General features: G+C 30.1%; 1 protein-coding gene across 1 annotated transcript in view; it reads right to left on the minus strand.

Annotated features, from left to right (window-relative positions):
- LOC132936378 (prophage side tail fiber protein homolog StfR-like) overlaps positions 1-18,285 on the minus strand; it is a 151,490-nt gene extending 133,205 nt beyond the window's left edge. Inside the window, exon 1 of the mRNA XM_061003099.1 lies at positions 18,141-18,285. The gene's annotated coding sequence lies outside the window, so the exon portion shown is untranslated. The remainder of the gene's footprint in view (positions 1-18,140) is intronic.
- Between the last annotated feature and the right edge of the window lie 1,372 nt (positions 18,286-19,657).

The following is a 19,657-nucleotide window of genomic DNA, read 5'->3' on the forward strand; positions in this document are numbered from 1 at the left end:
TATCCGAACGGACGCAAGTCATCGTATTTTAAATCGGATTTATTATTAGAAAAATGTGTTCATTGTCACATTTCATTGCTCCTCGGCTATTTTGTGTATGGCTATCAGATAAATTGTTATTAAATAGTGTTATATCAAAAAAAGAGTAAAAAATAAGTTATTTTATAGTATTGTTGAACGGTGGTAAATGGTCAAAATAAAATACATTTTTACAATTATTTTGCGATGCAATTAGTCACAAGAAGTCGTCAAACTTCAAAGAAAACGTTGCGTCATAATTAGGTTAAAACGTGGAATTTAAATATTAAAAATAAAATTAAAAGTAATGCGAAAAGGAATTAAGAAAGATCTAAAACATTTAATTGTATTAATTCTTTAGCTTCTCCTGAGAAGTAGCTTTTTTTACTAATGCTTTTTTACCCGAAAACGGTCCTTTTGTAAAACTGTCTTGTAAAATCTAAACTATAATAACCTTTGTCATTGGTGTTTCAAATCAACAATAATAAAAATAAAAATAAATAGTATAGTAATAAATTAGTTATAATTTAGTAATAATTACAACAAAAAAGTAACTTAAATTGCATATAAATTACTTACAATAAAATGTAATTAAATTACCATCAAATTACTTAAAAAGTAGCTTGTACAGTAACATGTAACTTAATTTAAGTTACTACCCAACACTGCCCTAAACGATGTATAAGTAATAGGTAGGTACTTATCTATAAGTTGTATTCAGTAGGTAGGTAATTTTATCTGACTTATAGTCATTGTATGATGACATACTTATATTATATACCTAGCTTGTTGGTACAGTATTAATACAATTAAAACAGAATATTCATGACTAGCAATAATTATTTAGTCACCATTGTCTATGGCAGGGGTGGCAAACCTTCTTCCATATTATGTCGAAAAGACAAAAAAAAATTAAAAACGTGCCATAAAAATGAACACGGTGATTATTATAACACGACTGACTTTAATATAAACTCTAATCAAATAATATGTTATATTACATACAATTATTAATGTTGTTTTGACGCAAAAATTGTAGTGCTGCAGTGCAATGCAACAGGCCAGTTTTTTTTTTCAAAAAAAAAATGCATTCGTCGATTTAAAATAACATTAAAAGTAATAATGCTTTAGGATTAAGTTTCAATTAACTATCTACATATAATTCATAACAGTGGCCTGGATCCAGTTTCGGGTGGTGCAGATGCATATTCTTAACCTATAATTTCCAACACACCAATAATTCAACTTCCTAAGTAAAATCATTACCAAATAAAAAACTATATAATATTTCTTTAAATGATAAATACATTTATAAAGCTATAGCAGGTTACAAAGAGCCAACATTGTTGGAAAGAGATAGTTAATACTGATGTATTATGATGGGACCTAAAGTATAATATGCTAGGTATCTTTTTCTAAAAAAGTTGTTATCTCTATTGTTGAACTATTCTCTCTGTCTCTGCTATTAATGGGTATACATGGTACCTACATTTTATATTCTACCTGTTTCTCTCTCTGTCTCTCTCTTTCTCTCTCTCTCTCTACCTAGGATCAGTCCATTTATTTACATAGGTCTTATAGGTATTAGCAGTTTCAGTGTGATATATTTCATCTACCATGATAATCGTGGTCATTGATCTCATACAATTACCAATGTTATTTGTTGAAGTTGAAGTTATCATGAAGTTTTGTAATAGTGAAGTTTATATTGCCGTAGCTTGATTCCTTTTTGTTTGATTTTTTTTTTTTTTGATTCGTTACAGTTATTCTTTTCAATTGATTTCAATTATTAAATATACCTATAGATGCTACTATAAATGTATTTGTTAATTCAGATCACTGAACGTAAAATAATAATGAAATTAATTCGATCGCGAAGCACCCCCAACTGACCGATAAGACTTATTAATAAAAACGTTATAGCTTTCGTATAACTATACGTATGCATCAGTGGCGTAATTTGGATTACCGTTCTTAACTTGGTGACAAAGTTAAGTACATAGGTTTTCTAAAAAATTTTTTCAAAAATCGCTTTGCAGCTAAACTGCATTGTTATCAATATATTTGTGCATTAATGATTAGTGTTTATTACTAAGTATTATTATGTAACTATATAATTAATATTTATAGTTAAATAAGTACTCGTAAATATGGTTTGCCAGTTTTAAAAAAAAATGCATGTGGGGGTACTACATTCACCCCCCTCCCGTATTTACATAAATGGTAAGCACGAATTTTATAATTTTGCTGATTGAAAATACCTATAATCTATTAGTGCAAATATTATGAAAACAATATTTCTTGATAAAATACATTTTGGAATTTCCTAATTTATACTTAAATCTCGTACAATATGTAATATAATAATAAGTAACCAAACGACATTAGTACCAATGTTATCGGTTAAACATTCGTGATAAGAGAACAATAAAACAAATCTTTTTCCAAGTTTGTTCCTATTGCACCTTCAGTTCCTATTCGACCCTTTTCACGTTAATAGGGACGTCAGCTATTTGTCTCTAATGTTCTGAATTATAAAGACGCATTTCATTTAAATTGTTCAGTTGATAATATATTCCAAAATAGAATATTTCACTCTTGAAATATTCAATGATGAAAGTATGAAAATATTTTCTTTCTTTTAAACGTATTTGTCTATAAATGATTGCTTAAAATGATTATTGATTACACTCAGAATATATCGAAAGTGAATGACTTATCAACATGCAATGTTTAGGAATTACTATATTTGTTAATGGTTATAATTAGGGCTCGGAAGTTGATGACCTAAAAAACATTAAAAAAATGACCTATAAAAATTACAAATATTTGTTTTAAATTAATAGGAATACATTTTTTTTTTTAAATATTGTACTCTATTTTACTATAAAATTCTATATACATTTATCAAAGCTTAGAATTTACTCAAAATATGATGAAAAAAATAATAAAATTAAGGGGCAATATTATTCATTACAACATGACAACGACGAATAAAATCGGCGAGATAAAATCGGATAGGTACTAATCTTAGTCCGTGGTAATTTCCGAGTTTTAAGTTATCGGCATAATGTCCGACAAGAAACGATAAGAAGTGAACTAGTGTGAAGTCATTAAAAATTACTAAAAAATGTGGGAAAATTACATAAAAAATATCAAAAAATGACTTAAAAAGTAATAAACACCAAAAAATGCAAAATAAAAATTAGTTGTTCAGATTCACATGCTAACGAAACACATAATGTGTCCAGGAGAGCATCGCCTAAAAAGTTCCATTAAAAAAATGCAAAATGCAACAACCTCCGAGCCTTAGTTAAAATAATTAGGTATAATATTGGTATTATGCTATCGGTTGATTTATAATCACTTAAAATTAACAGTCGAGTCCCCCCCCCCCCCATGTCGTCTACTATCTATTTATTATAGAATATTCGACACAATAAACCGACTTTTAAAAGTCTTTCTGTAAATGCACGATCATAAACTCATGTTAGATATAAATACGCGATTTTTTTAAAATTTTCACTTTTCACATTGATGAAATATTTCAATAAAATAAATTTGATGACATTTTGAAACCATATTTGTCTCTGCAATTTCGCCCATCGGCATCACTCGAATACCTGCGCGGGCAGCAGTAAAATTTATATCGTACGTTTGGTTAAACGAATGAAACATAATATTCTGTTTTGAGCAAAGTTTGTCGTCGCCAAAACGGTAAAATGGACGAGTACTGAGTATACTACTGTTGTAGTGTTTACGTCACATTTTTTTTTCTCGCAATTTTTCAAACGTGTTTTATAAAACCACCGGGGAAATCAAGAAACAACCTCTTTATAAAAAAAACACAATCTGCATGCGTGTTCAAATTACAATCCGTATGCATATTAACACAAACGTTTTTGTATTTTATTTGTATTTTTATTTAATTAAAAGTCGCGCGTATTACGCTCGCGAAACGTTATCGAAACAATTTCATTTATTTTACACGTAAAACAGTTGTTTATGGAATAAAAGAAAACACTCTGACAATAATAATTCATGTATAATACCACATTTACCTACATCAGGGGGCGGTCCAACCTTTTGTAGTCGGCGGACCAATTTACACACTGCGGAGGGCTGCCGAAAGAATAAAATTATAATTTTTATTCATACTTTGTTTTATAACAAACATGTATATTGTTTAGGACATAGGTGACACGTACACGAGTCATCACATGACTCATTAATATTAATTCATAATCACGAAGATTATAGGTGTCACTTAAATATATTTAGGATTAAAAATTTTAACAGTTATCGCGATGATTGGAATATTGTTTTTCGGAAGCCAATTTATATATTAGCAAATTATCAAATATATTTACTGCATATTACTACGCCTTCTAAGGTGGCACAAAATAAAAAACACTTTAATTTCGATTTTTACATGCTGAATAAATTATAGGTACACCAAAGCCCAAAAAAATCCAAGTATAATCTATCTATAAATTTAGTCCTTTTACACGGTCGTCGTTCGTTTTAAAAATACTTTTTTCCGAATCTGAGTAACTGCCTCATACAATACAGATAAGTAACTATATTATTGTACAACTGCATACTAATTAAAATATGTTTTTCGAATGTATTTTAATTTGTATTGTCTTATCGTTACACACATATTATGGAAAACAAATATTTTCAAAATTAGGTGGTTCCAACTAAGTAAAACAATACGATCTCCATTGGTCTATACATTCGAATATTCAATGCACATATTATAATAAGTATCCAATTCAAATAAAATAATATGGAGTTCTCGTATACACACATGCTATGGGTAATCCACCTATACAGTATTATACGATGTGTTGTAAATCATTACTTTTAGGAGAACGTTTATATATAGAAATATATGTAGGTCGTAGGTATGGGATATTTCATTCCGAGTGAAAATATTTGAATTTCATATTTTTCAGAGTATTTTGAAGATAAACTGCGGTATAATTTCGAACGAGTAGTTAGTTATAGCTTATAAGCATTCAGAATTTGTATGCCTGCAGTGGCACAAGATTAGACTGCGAAATGGTTCCATACTACATAATATTATAGTCACTATGCTCAGCTCATCTTAACTTTAAATACTTATAATAGTAATGGCTAATAAACTCTGCTCGTTCGAAATTTGATTTTTATTTATCAAAGTCACTACATTTCTAAATTCCAAAGTACAAAAAAAAATCCCAAATACCTATCTATACATTTAGTCCATTGTTTTAAAAATAAATTCGGTATTTTTTTTTCCGACTTTGAGCAACTGTCGTATATAATATAGATAAGCAAGGCTGGGCATTAACGAGTTAAAAGTTAAAATTAAGTTAAAACGTTAAGTTAATTAACACGTTATTTTTTTTTCAAGATTAACGTGTTAACTTCAAGTCAATTTTCGTCCGAAGAATAATGCAAATTTTTGAATGGGCTTTTGCTTTGATATGTATCATTTTAAATTTCCCCAGTAATTTTCTTGAGCGTAAAGAAAAACTATCTAATAAACGATATTAGGTATGTGTCTGGAATTTTTTATTTTTGCAAATTAGCAAATTTTAACTTTACACTAAATTAAGTTACTTTTTTTTCAAAGTTAACTCTTAACTTAACGAGTTAACGAAAAAAATACAAGCAACTTTTAACTTAACTTATCCTTATTATTTGAAAATAACTTAACTTAACGAGTTAAAAAAAATCGTTTACTTGCCCAGTCTTGTAGATAAGTAATAGACTGAAATAGTGAAATATTATAAAATTAAAAACAAAATAATTTAACTTAACTTACTTCTTAAAATGAAAAATTAATTCGTTGATTTCACGTTAATTAAGACAGAAATTTAGTAAGTTAACAGTTAAGTTAATGAAAAGCCATAAGTAACTAGTTAAGTTAAAAAGTTTAAATTAAATTAACTTTAACTTTTTAACTTGTTAATGCCCAGCCTTGCATATATTATACCCAATTAAACTATGTTTTAGAAATGTATTTTTTATTCGTGTTGTTCAATAATCATGTGTATTGGAAAATATAAAATTAAAAAAAAGACAGTGTGTACCGTTTACAACGACTCATTTCTTTTTCAAATTACCTTGGTAAGTATTTTTTTCCCGATTTGGGAGTCTGTCGCATGTGTAGATAAGTAACTATAATATTCTACAAGTTACACACCCAATTAAAATATGTTTTTCAAATGTATTGTTTAATTATTATGAGCATTGGAAAATATAAAATTTAAAAACAAATACAGTCGGTACCGTCTATAACGACTCGTTTCTTTTTTTCCGATTCTGAGCAACTGTCGCATAATATTATCTAGATAAGTAACTATATTATTATTGAACGAGTTACATAGAATTGTACCCAATTAAAATATGCTTATGAAATGTATGGGAAAATATAATAATTTGAATGACATTTCAAATGCAGGTGGTGCCTATACTTTTAACAAGTATGGCGTAACACGAACTCTATTAGACAGTCTCTACTACAGTCGAATATCCAGTAAACATATTATTATATCATCCAATGTAAATAACAATAAAATATGGATTTCCCGTGTACACGCTTCACGTGGGTATCTATATAATATGGTAACAGTATTCTAACACACGTTGTAAGTTATTACTTTTAGGATATAACGTAACATATTATATTATAAAATACACGTGGGGGTGGGTATGTAGAGATTCCACGCCGAGTGAAAAGGTTATTAGTTTTTTGACAGCTCGTGTGCACAACGCGATAATATAGTTATACACCGGTATAGTATATTATTACAATATAGCTACCGGGCTACCTATGGGTTGTACAAATATACATGTATAGCAGGCGCACGACGTATTATACGCGAGTAGGTAAATAACATTTTCGTATCTGTACGTATCATAAAATTCATTTTTCTGTATAATATAACTCTTATAATATAGTAAAATATACGATTAGGTTGTTACGAAATTATATTATCGTCGTGTTCGCGGCGTGTACATCGAAATTTTATTATGTTTTTACGATACCTCACGTTTAATATCCACCTGCCTATTATAATACGGGTTGGTTGAAAAATTCAACATTTATTAGATTCTGAGCGGATCGGGGAAGCCATAGTGGTTTTAAAATGGTGTTTATTTTTTTACACCGTATACAAAATGTCTACCAGAAGGAGTGCTTCCACTTCAACATAATGTGGTACCTTATCTTTTAGAAAATCGGATCTTGAATCGGTACTTTAAAGAGGTCATTTTTCGATTTTCTCAATAGTTATCTAATGCCACGGGAAAAACTACCCGCAAATTACGAAAAACCGCTAAAAATGGGATTGCATTTTCTAACTCTATCACAATTGCAACGAATAAAAAATAATAAAATTATAATATCAGTTCAACTTGCGGGCTACACATAATAAATAATAACAATTAATATAAAAAAAAGGTGGGTAAGTGGATGTCGCTCTGCTGTACAGTAGGTTACGAGTGGGTCACTGTAATGGATGGTGTTAAATTTGAATTCAATGATATAATATCATTGTATAAGAAAAACGATTCAGAGCAAAAACGGTCAGTCAGCCTATGGTGTTACCAAGTATATTTGACGATATTATTGTAAAGTAATTTATGTATAACCTATTTACGTGGAGCCTTGTTTTAAATTTTCGACCCTTAGCTATAAAAGTTGAACATTTCATAAATTTTTAGTTAGAAAATAATTATTAAACTTTAAATTTGATAAAAGTTGTCATAATTTGAACTTTAAATGCTTATAAATAAAAACTGTGATTAAGGATTTTTAATATTTTTCAAATGTCATTGCAACAATTTGGTAAGAGCCTTGTATTACATTTTCAAGCTTTTTTACCCAACAAATAAAGTTTTATTGACATTCATAGAAAAAAAGACTAATAAAATTGGAAACCAGAAAATGTTTCTAAACAGTTCAAAACAAATAAAAATATTTTGAACATTTTATTGTATATAGAAAATGCAAATATAAGCAACCAGTGAACAATTCATGTATATACGTTCATTTGTTTCAAAGTTACACCAAAAACTAAAATTCGATTTTGTCGAAAACCGATTCTGCGTAAAAATTCCCGTTTTTCCTTAATATTTATATTGTTTTTCCTGGCGCTTTTGAAAATATTGAAAATTTGAAAATTTGACCTCCTGAATGCACCAACTAGATTCACTTTCCTATCAAACAAGATACTGTTGAAGAAAATCTGAGCAGTCTTACTGCCCCAAACCGTGATGACGGACACAAAAATAAAAAAAAATTAAAAATTAAAAAAAAACACATTTCATTGTAAAATCAATACATTCATCGCTCCGCTCAGAATCTAAAATTCAGACTGACAAACCGTCTCCGCTCAGAATCGTTTTTCGTATACAATTATATTATATCATTGAATTCAAGTTTAATACAATCCATTATACATTAACCCACTTGTAATCTACTGTACAGCAGAGCAATATCCACTTCCCCGCTTTTGTTTTCTTTGTTTTTATCGTGTCCAGCAACTACGGCTATTAACTGTTGTATTAGCGGTTGGCAGGGTTGGCACGGTTGGTAAGGCTAGAATGGTCGGTGCGTTTGAAACGGTTGTAACCTAACCTAACCCCTACGAACCCGGGCGGTCACCCATCCGGAAACTAGTGGCAGCGGCTGGTACTTACTCTCAATCACGTCATGTGACTGATGCAGCCACCGCGCCACAACAAGCCACAAAATTCGACATTTATCTATCTGCGTACGACGATTTTGAATATCAAAAAAAGTTATCTTAAATATTTTACGCACATTGCATGCATAATATTATATTGTACCTACCTATAATAATATGTATTTATTTTTGTCCGCGTTATTTGGACAAACAATAAATTATTGTACAAAATGATCCGTTAAAGTGAATTATTTTCTTTTGATTTTAATATTAAGTATGTCATTGCGAAACAATATTTTTAGAATATTTTTAAAAGTTTTTTCACCGTTTCGAAGGAATACAAACACTTTTAACAATTTCATATTTTAAAGCAGAATAGTTTTCAGAGCATCCGGAAGATTAATTCAAAATATGCATTTTCGAACGAGTTGTTTGAGTTATTAAGTATTTAAAGTTGTTATGACCTGAGTAGAGATAAGCACTGAGATGGCCGCAAAATGTTTATCCACTATATAAGCTCAGCTCGCCTAAACTTAAAATACTTATTATAACCACTACTCGTTTGAGAAATTCTGATTCTTCTTTGGAATAATATTATGAACTTCAAATTTTACATTCGAAAGATTGTAACAAAAATTGTAGAAAATGTTGTTATATTATGTACCTAGTATTAAATTAAGTATAAATAATATTTTCAATTACAGGCTAGGGGTTAGAAATTTTTTTCCGGGGGGTTAAGGAACGGAACAGATGCATTTTAAACACGGACTAGGATTTTTTTTTAAAAACTACAGTGATTACTCAATTTATGGCACACATTCAAATTTTTAAAATACAATAGTTTTATATTATAATATGTATTAAGGTGGTCCTTATATGCATAGGTGATATATTTTATTAAATATACTTTAATCCGTATACACTGGATTTATTAAGTCACATATGAGAAAGTAATTTGGGTAAAATTTGGAAGGTTTTACTCAACCCTTTCAGGTGCCGATTTAGGGTTGAAAAACGGCAGAATAGGGTAGTTTAATTGTTTTTAAAATTTATTAAAAAACTAGCACTTAGCATAAAAATGTATAGAACCTTAGTTATAAGGCGCATTATTTTTTGGAAAATAATGAATTTACAAAAAATTTTGTTTTATTACTTTTTATAGACATATAATTACGTTTTATAGTTAAGATTATATACATTTTTATGGTAATTACTATAGATTTTTAATAAATTTGAAAAAGAAGTAAACTACCTTCTTCTGCCATTTTTCAACCCTGAATCGGCACCAGACGGGGTTGAGTAATGCGTTTCAAATTTTACTCAAATCACTTTCTAATGTGACTTAACAAATCCAGCAGGTACGGACCAAATAAAATTAAGTTTAAAAAATAAGAACCACCCTAATATGTATCCTAAGTTCTAAATATATGATATTAGGACATGTTTGAAATTGTGAATAATTAACGGCGAATTTAAAATTATTATTTACATATTAGTAAGCAATACATACTACAATTTGTTTTTTTTACAACATTATTCACGTACATCGCAGATAACCGTATTGTATTGTGTGTACCATACTGCATAGGGCTATAAACGAAAACACAACATTTGACGTAATATTGTAATAAAGCTTCTTAAACGCAATACAAATAAAACGCACTGATAAATTAATATAGTAAAATACAATGACCTAAGACGTGTGTTGATACAATATTATACACCTCTATACTAACATGCATAGGCGCAAATTGACAAAATTTTTTGGGGGGACTCAAATCCCCCTCCCCATCGGCCATATTTCTTAGTACCACAGAATATAAAAATTAGTACTAATTACTAGATTTTGAACTGGGGGGACTTGACCGACATTTGGGGGGACTAAGTCCTCCCAAGCCCCCCCCCCCCCTATTTGCGCCAATGCTAACATGACATTATAGGTATCTTTAATATAACTAGCTGATCCCGCTGGCACTTCGTTGCCCGTTAAATGTACCAATTCTATATGACTCAAACTTTGTTCAATTCGTTATACAGTGAAACTTCCATATAACGAAGTCGAATAAGCAGCAAAAAAAATTCGTTATATAGAGGAATTCGTTAAATAGAATTACGTATTTTTTTCAACTTTTTTTTTATTATTTTTTTATTATGTATATTGTATGTATGTAAAATAACATCAAACATCATATTACAGTTTAATTTAATTTTTAACCTTAAATATAATTTAAAAGAAATAATCAGTAAGTTTTGTTTGCTTATTATTTTTGAAAATTGTCCTTTCGTAAAAAGTTTTTATATTGTCAAGTTTCGGTGTCTTATCTTTATCAGGTACATTGTTCATGTACAATTTTAGAACAATGATATAAACTATCAATTTGATAGTGACAACATTTACAAAAACTGATTTTTATCGAATAATTATTTCGTTATATAGAAACATCAGATTCGTTATTTGGAGATACATTTACGTGTAATTAACAATGAAGGTCATAGTTCTTAAAAATATTTCGTTAAACAGAAAATTTCGTTAAATGGAAGTTCGTTATATGGAAGTTTCACTGTATTTTAATATTTGGTGTATGGTGTTAAAAATGTATCTTAACTTTTCTGTTGCCCGGAATAAAAATTCTGATTCGCAGCCGTATATTATTATCAGGTAGGCAATATATCTGCGGCAGATCGCAGACCCCGTGCTGTTTGTACGTAAGTGTATGATTTAACTCTAAAGTATCAAACTTGTACCAAGTTTGTCATTTTTACTTAATTCCACCTACGGAAGATTAATATAATCAATTAACACAAAAGTCTAACGCAACCGTACTAAAATCCGATGAATAAAAAAAAAACAAATTTAACACTTTTTAAATTAGCCCATCTTCTTCCCAGAGGTCTAATCTACACACAAACATTCATTTTTATCTATACTCTATACTAATATTATAAAGAGGATAGATCTGATTGTTTGTTGGGGATAAACTACGAAACTACTGAACCGATTTCGAAAATTCTTTCACCAATACAAAGCCACATTCTTTGTGGGTGTCATAGGCTAATTTAAAAAGGGAAGTGATCACCCCCGGTAGGTGCTCAAACAACAATTTTGAGATTTACGATAGAAATTTTTGTTTTTTGATGGTTGCTATGGGTTATATATATAGATAAAAATAATTGTATAGACGTTGTTGTTATTTTTGGCCATGTCGCCAGGTGTGCACTTAAGAGGCCACAACTCCGGAACCACTTATTCCACAGCGTACAAACTTCACAAAAACGATTTACATATCAATTTTAATATGTCCTGGAATTTTTATCGAAATCGGTTTGGTGGATCTTGTGTTATAAAATGTATTCAAAATGTACACTTATTTTTATATAATATAGATTACAGAATAACTGATTGTAATAATAGTAATAAACTAGTAATGATATTATTAGGAAAACAATATACGATTGCAAGATTGTACAACCCTAAGACCACTCTTGAAATCCCTATCCAATAAACTTACCATAAAAAACAAGTCAATAATTCGACCAGTTTAGACGTATGGTATTCAGTCATGGGTTTCTTCAAAGCCGCCCGGACCATAACGCTTTAGGCGTTTCGGTCCATCTGCTCATCACAAGCGGAAATCCATTAAAATTTCACGTTTGAAATTGTGAATGATTAACAGCGATTTTAAAATTATTACTCATATATTAGTGATCAATTATAAAGTAAAAGAATTTTTTTTTTACAATTTTTTACAACACTCGCGTACATCGCCGACAACATACTGATACACCGTGTCACCGTATTGTATTGTGTATACTGTATAAACAATAACACAACATATTTGACGTAATATTGTAATAAAGCGTCTTAAACGCAATACAAATAAAACGCATTGATAAATTAATATAGGAACAATTTAGGGTGGCCCTTAAAAATAAATATTAAAATGTTTCGATTTTAGACATTTGTAGACGAGCCCCCGCATGGGCTACATCGAATAAATCATTTAATGTTAAAATAAACAGTTCTTCGTGTTCTTTATGACTTGCTGTATTTGTTGCTTTCGAAGTGTCTTCCACTCATCGTGTAAAGATTTGACTTTAGATATACAGTGTTTTTCTAATCGTACTGCAATACGCCCTTTTTCCCAAAAAACAAGCACCTCTCGAATAATTACTCTAGCACTTTCTCGAAGATTCAATTATTTAACTACTCTTACATTAAAAAACAAAGTCTTTAATACTTCTAAGTTAGACGGTAATTTATACTTCCTGATATTTTATTTGAATAGTTATTAATTAAATAAATTTTCTCTCGTAAACATAATATCATATTATCAGACATCGTTAAACGCAAACAATTATTAACAACAGTATGCAAGTAAAAACTCTATGAAACGTAAGTACAATACAACAAATTAAACTTATTTGATGAACACTGAACACTGAACACGTTGAATGACAGCAAAAGGTATAATATTATTGAATATCAACGGATTTTGTAATCCTTTCTTTATATTTTAACCACAGGAATTGACTGAAATCGATTACATTATAAGCATATAACAATATGGTAGATTATTTTCGAGATAAACACAGTGTTTATAGATAAAAATTATTAACACGCGATTTTTATACAAATATAATAACTACTTCAATCTTACTAACATTCTTTTGGTCTTCAGTTGAATATTACGTATATATTAATTTACATAGGTAATTTTAATGTATTTTAAACCGTTCGACTGGTATGAATAAAAAACGGTTTTGTCAAATTTGTTGGGCTTTTATACTTATTTTTTGCATAAAATTATAACTGTGCCGGTAATAACATAATATGTTATGATGTCAAGTGATATTTTTGAGATCGACATAAAATTTTCTATCTAAAATAGTAAATTTAATGTTAAATGTTTTTTGGTTGAAAAAAAAAGTTATAGCCCAATGTTTAAAGAATTTCGTAAAAAAATACATAATTAGTGAACTTCAAGTTCCCGGGGGCGCGTCTTAAAATTAAATGTTTGATTTCAAACTTTACAGTTAATATTTAATTATGTATTGACGAAAAATGGGCGAGTGTCACAAACTGTACAATAAAAAAAAAAAAAAATTACAAGAATAAGCTAAGGGACATACTAAAACCAAAGTGTATTGATACAATATTATACACCTCTATACTAACATGACATTTTAGGTATCTATAATATAACTACAGAATAACTAAATTCTATAATAGTAATAAACTAGTAATAATATTATTAGGGAAACAATATACGATTGCAAGATTGTACAATCCTGAGACCACTCTTGAAATCCCTATCCAATAAACTTACCCTAATAAACAAGTCAATAATTCGACAAGTTTAGACGTATTGTGGTATTCAGTGATGGGTTTCTTCAAAGCCAATTGCAGACTTGGGTGGTGTTCTGAATACTTTTCACGGAATAACTTTAGAATACTGTTCCCCAAATGTATTTCAATTGCATTATTCCGAAAACTTTTATTGTGTTAAATAATTAATTTTTAATAATTTCTCCGCTTGTAATCTTCGATTTTCAACTCAAGCAACTTTTCTGATGGGAAAGTGAATATTATAGTAAGTACATATTTTGTGGAGTCAAATTTGAAAATTATTATTCACAGTAGCTTTCGAAAGTGCCGTGAAAAACTAACGAACAATTTAGGAAAAACGATGATTTTTATGCAACAGAGCGGTATCCGCCTTTTTAAATATCTAATATTATATAAACTAACGGAATACTTTCATAGATTTGAATTTTGAGTAAGTATATATATTTTTTATTCCAAATACTTTTTTAAAGTATTTTACCCGAAAGTCTGAGGTCCAACACATTATACATATTATTGTATACGGATAACGTGAATTATATTCAATGACGAGGTACACTCCCAAGACGCACGCCTACACCTGTCGTTTTGATGCGGACATTAATTTTATCTCCTCTTTAGTCTTTACTAAATGGCGCAACCTATGCTGCTGATTTTCGATGATTCGATCTCTTTTCGTGTCCCTGTATATACAACAAGTGACCACTCTAACCCAACCGTACGAACTACAACCGTTCTATACACACGGAATTCTACGTCTCCACAACTCCTATTAATTTGTTTATTCCATTTATTATACCATAGACACTTTATCATTCACTAGGTTACTCATTACCTCAGTTTTATTTGCCACATCCGCACTATAACTTATAATATTAATAACAAACCTGGGCATAAACGAGTTAAAAATTTAAAGTTAAGTTAATCTTAACTTTTAAAAATTTAATTTTTAACTCAACTGATTTTATTGATATAGACTTAATAAATAACGAGTTAATTTTAATCAAATCCAAGTTACGATAATTTATAAATAATCAAATAATAAATATAATACAATTATTATTAATGTTGCGTAAACATCAACTTTTCATAATTTTAAACCATATGACTGACCATTTTAAACAACAGAAATAACTTAACTTAAGTTAATAAGTTAATTGTAACATTCCATATAACTTTTGACTTAACTGTGTTAAAAAAAAAAATTAGGATAACTATTAACTATAAACATTTTAAAACATTTTCTATCAACTTAACTTAACTCAATTAAAAATTATAATTAACTTACCCGGGCTAGATTAATAATATTAAAATAAATCAGTTGTAACACCGACAAACAAAAATCCACCACTACAATAATTATTTGGTTTAGAATAATTTGAAACTGTGAAACAACTGCATTATTGAAGGTCTCCTGTAAAATGTAATGTTTGTGACATACGGCTATTGGCTTCTTAGCCATCGATATTATGTAAAATACATTTTTTTTTTTTTTTTATATTTTGTCTGTTTGTTTTTTATTGTTATTAAAACTCATCTATTTTATTATAATATCTATACTGTTGTTGGCGGGTCTACGTCAAAAGATCGAACGCAAACGCGCAAATGAAAATAGTGACAACAAAACGATAGCGAATAAAAATATTAGCAAAAACACCTGTTTGTCTATACTTCATCTATATTCGAAAATTCGACATCTCTATGGATTTTTTCCTTTACGATACAAGACACTGTATTTTAACTGTAGCAAACGTTTTCCTTGCTGTGATTGAATATGCCTACTGAACTTATACACACACACACGTTAAAGCGTTAATCAATGAGTCGTATATTATGTACAAAATATAAAAAGACCGTCGGATGACTAAAATGACAAATTCGACCTAGGTACGAAGATAATAATATAATCATATTATTAATAATATATTAATGGCACTATCATATTAATAATAATAATCACCGCATACACGTTATCTTAATTATATTCTTATCAAATTTTTAACGCGGACTAAGGACTCGAATCCCAAAATATTTCACTGAATAGTTTCACATAGTTATAGGACACAGATATTAAGTTGTCGTATACGCCGATCGCTTCTGACGTGGGTACACTATTAATTAAATTTAAATTATATTTGAACAAACACGCTAATATTAAAATGTGACACATTATTAGTGTTTTGTCCAATAGTGTCACAGTCACCGCCGGAGGAACCACATTTTTCCGGTCTTGAGTGGTCCTAATAAAGTATTCGGAATACTGTTAAAATAATTTTCCCAGACGTATTCTGAATGACTATTTAGAATATTTTTAAAAGCATTTTATTTCTACATTAGACAAAATATTATTAAATAATAATTGTTTTTCTGGTTTTTTCCGGACATTTTTACAATAGTATTCACATTTTAAATCAAGTATCAAAACTAAAAATTACATATTATATTTAGAATTATTAAATTATAAAACAATATAATATTGGCGCTAATTTAAAATGTTTGTGAAGAAAACTATCGATGGTTTGAACATTTAAAACAAAAACTAAAAAGTGTTTTAAATACTTTATTCGGAATTCTATTTTTATGAAGAATTCGAATACATCTTTCGAATACTATTTCTCACAAATATTCAAGAAACCATTCTAAATACTTTTTAAAAGTATTTTACCCAAGTCTGCATTGGTCTACTCCAGGGACTAGAGCCTAAAAGAAACTGGAACCGGAACCGGAACCTTTAAAATATTAAGAACCGGAATTGGAACAGAAATCTTTATAATAAAGTACCAGAACCGAACTGTAGTTTTTAACTGAATATGTTCTTTATTAGGTTCAAAAACAAAATAGTTTTATTTGTCATCATTTAATGGTATTACTGTTTTGTGTATAATTGTATTAATATTATTAACTATGTAGGATCATATGAGTTTTCTAATATTTCTCGTGCATAGGCCGATATTGGGGGGACTTGGGGGGGAGCTTAAGCCCCCCCCTGAATGTAACAAACCACACTAGATGTCAAAATAAATTGTGTATTTTAATATACCTATATAATATACTTGGTGCCTCCGCTAGAATAAAGTAGCCACTAGTTAGTAGGTTGAAGCGTTTAAAAATGTATGTTTACGCTAATGGATAAGACAAAAATGTTAAGGCCCCATGTGACCAAATATCCGCCTATGTTCTCGTGCTAAAAAATTAAACCAGCATTCCGGATAGGTATTTAAAATCATTATACTTTTCGGTACCAGATTTGTCTGGAACCGGTACCGAAGTTATTTAGAACCGATAACTTTATATTTTTTCGGAACCGAACCGGAACAGTTATTTTATTTTTGGAGAACCAGTACCGGTACCGAAACCGATAAATTCGAAAGGTTCCCGCCCTTGGTCTACTCCCATCGTTTAAATAATATTATCGATTAACTTGGTTTTTATTTTGCTACATATCCGCTAAAATTTACCGACTAAGACTAAATTTTGTTACACATTACACAGGCTCACGTTTACTTAACCGTCTTAACCTAGTTGATGTTAGTCTTAATATCAACGATTTTTACGTTTACATAATATTATGCATGATACTATTACACAGTATAAAATATCTCAAGACGTACCTAAATGACAGATTTTCGCTCATTTTGTTTTCGCGTATTGTTTTCGTTCATTGCACTCTACTGTCGGGATACCGTTGTTTGTACATATAGGTACCGCGTACATCTCTTCACGTCATAATATATTATGCGAGTATGTGACTTGTCCATTTTACCAAACTTCGTGGTCATTGCCGTCTGGCGTAAAGTAGTCAAAAATTATACATTTTATGTGACTTATATTCAAAGACGAGCTATACTTTTGTAATAACGTAAAATTAGATAGAATAAAAATACGAATATAAATACGACTCCTGTCGATATTTATATTAAAATAGAAGTTAAAATAGTAAAATTAAGCTATTACCTTCCTCCAGGTGTTCGGAGGGCTCTCGAGATCGTGTATTCGAGAATTAGATCAAATACACCGTACAATGTAATTTTATGTAAAAAGCACATATAGTGTATTAACGCAATAAATATAAAATATTATATTAAATGCCTTACCTGATTCGCAGTTGTTCGTAGACAATATTGTAGGATTTTTAGGTTTTAGATAAAATAAAGTACTACTTCAAATACACAAATTGAATTAACGAACGCACTGATTATTGCTTGCATAAGAAGTCCAGTTGTCGCTCGTTGAAATCGGTTTTCTTAGGTACTTGAGAGGTTGTTACTTTGGTGGTTGGTGCTCATGCACTCGTTTAAGGGACGACACGGATATGCCGACCAGAGAGAGGTAGGTGGTTTTTATCAAACGTTTTTGTATTTCCCCGAACTAGATTTCTCTTCGGCGGCAAAGACCTTTTAGTCGGTGACAATAGTTTTATTGGGGATGACCGATTTCTACGAACGACAGTCTGGCCGTTATTTATTATTCTGTAAGATTTTAGTTTATTTATTATAATGATGTGTGAGCATATCATTACACTTTATACAGAAACGTCTTGGGTGCCTACCAGCTACTGTACAGCAGAGCGGTTACCGATCTTTTCCCTTTTTTAAACTGCCATTTATTTTTGTTTCGGTTGTTTAATAAAAACGTCGCTTTTCGCGTCCGCTCGCGTTCTGATGCGATGAAACTCGCGGTAAATCTAAAGAAAAAGAAAAGTTCAGTATTGCGGGCGAGATACCGCGCAAATTGTATAAAATCGTGTCTTCGGTGGCGGCGGTGCAGGCAGGGGTGGTTGGTGAGAGGGGTGCACGATCTTGCCCCGTCCCATTGTCATCCATTGTTATTCACTTCCGAAAAAAATATATATAATATATTACATGTAATGGAGAGTTCGCTCTGTTTTTAATTTCGGTTCTCGGTAAACTGCACATTTATAAAATAATAATAAAAAAAATAATATAAACTCGCGCGCATTCACTGCTGCGGGAATGAAAATTCTGACCAAATTGCTATAACACTGCCAACGACCGTTTGGCCAAGCCGGATTTTATATATTATACACCTGCAACAGAAGCTCTCGCGAAACGCCTCTCAGTCTCTCTCTCTCTCTCTCTCTCTCTCTGTAATTTCTTCTCTCTTATGTCCAACTATCTTACTATTATATAGCGTCCCCGCATCGGTTTATGGCGTTTGTGCGTGTTCGTTTCGGCACATTATTATACAAACGAAACGATATTAAAACGTCGTCGTCGTCGCCTTAGTCGACGACGTGATCGAGACGTCTCGCGCGGTATAACAATATAAGATAATATATATATATATATATTATAGGTAGGTATTATAGGTATACTTCCTATGAGTAGTATAAAATAGAGAGTACTGATGCCTCATCCTTATGATCCTTCTGATCCTTCTGATCCACGCATATATTCATTTACATACGTACGTACATACATATTTGAAAATATTATACAATTTTCAGATTATAATCCCATTCGAATAAACATCCCGCTAAAGCATGCGTTATACATCGGAATATATCTCAAACAAACCCACATTCAAATATATTATAATATAGTTTACATGTATACATACTTACATATTATATCCAAACAATTATACACAC

The sequence above is a fragment of the Metopolophium dirhodum genome, chromosome 1 (genome assembly GCF_019925205.1).
Source record: "Metopolophium dirhodum isolate CAU chromosome 1, ASM1992520v1, whole genome shotgun sequence".
NCBI lineage: Eukaryota > Metazoa > Arthropoda > Insecta > Hemiptera > Aphididae > Metopolophium > Metopolophium dirhodum.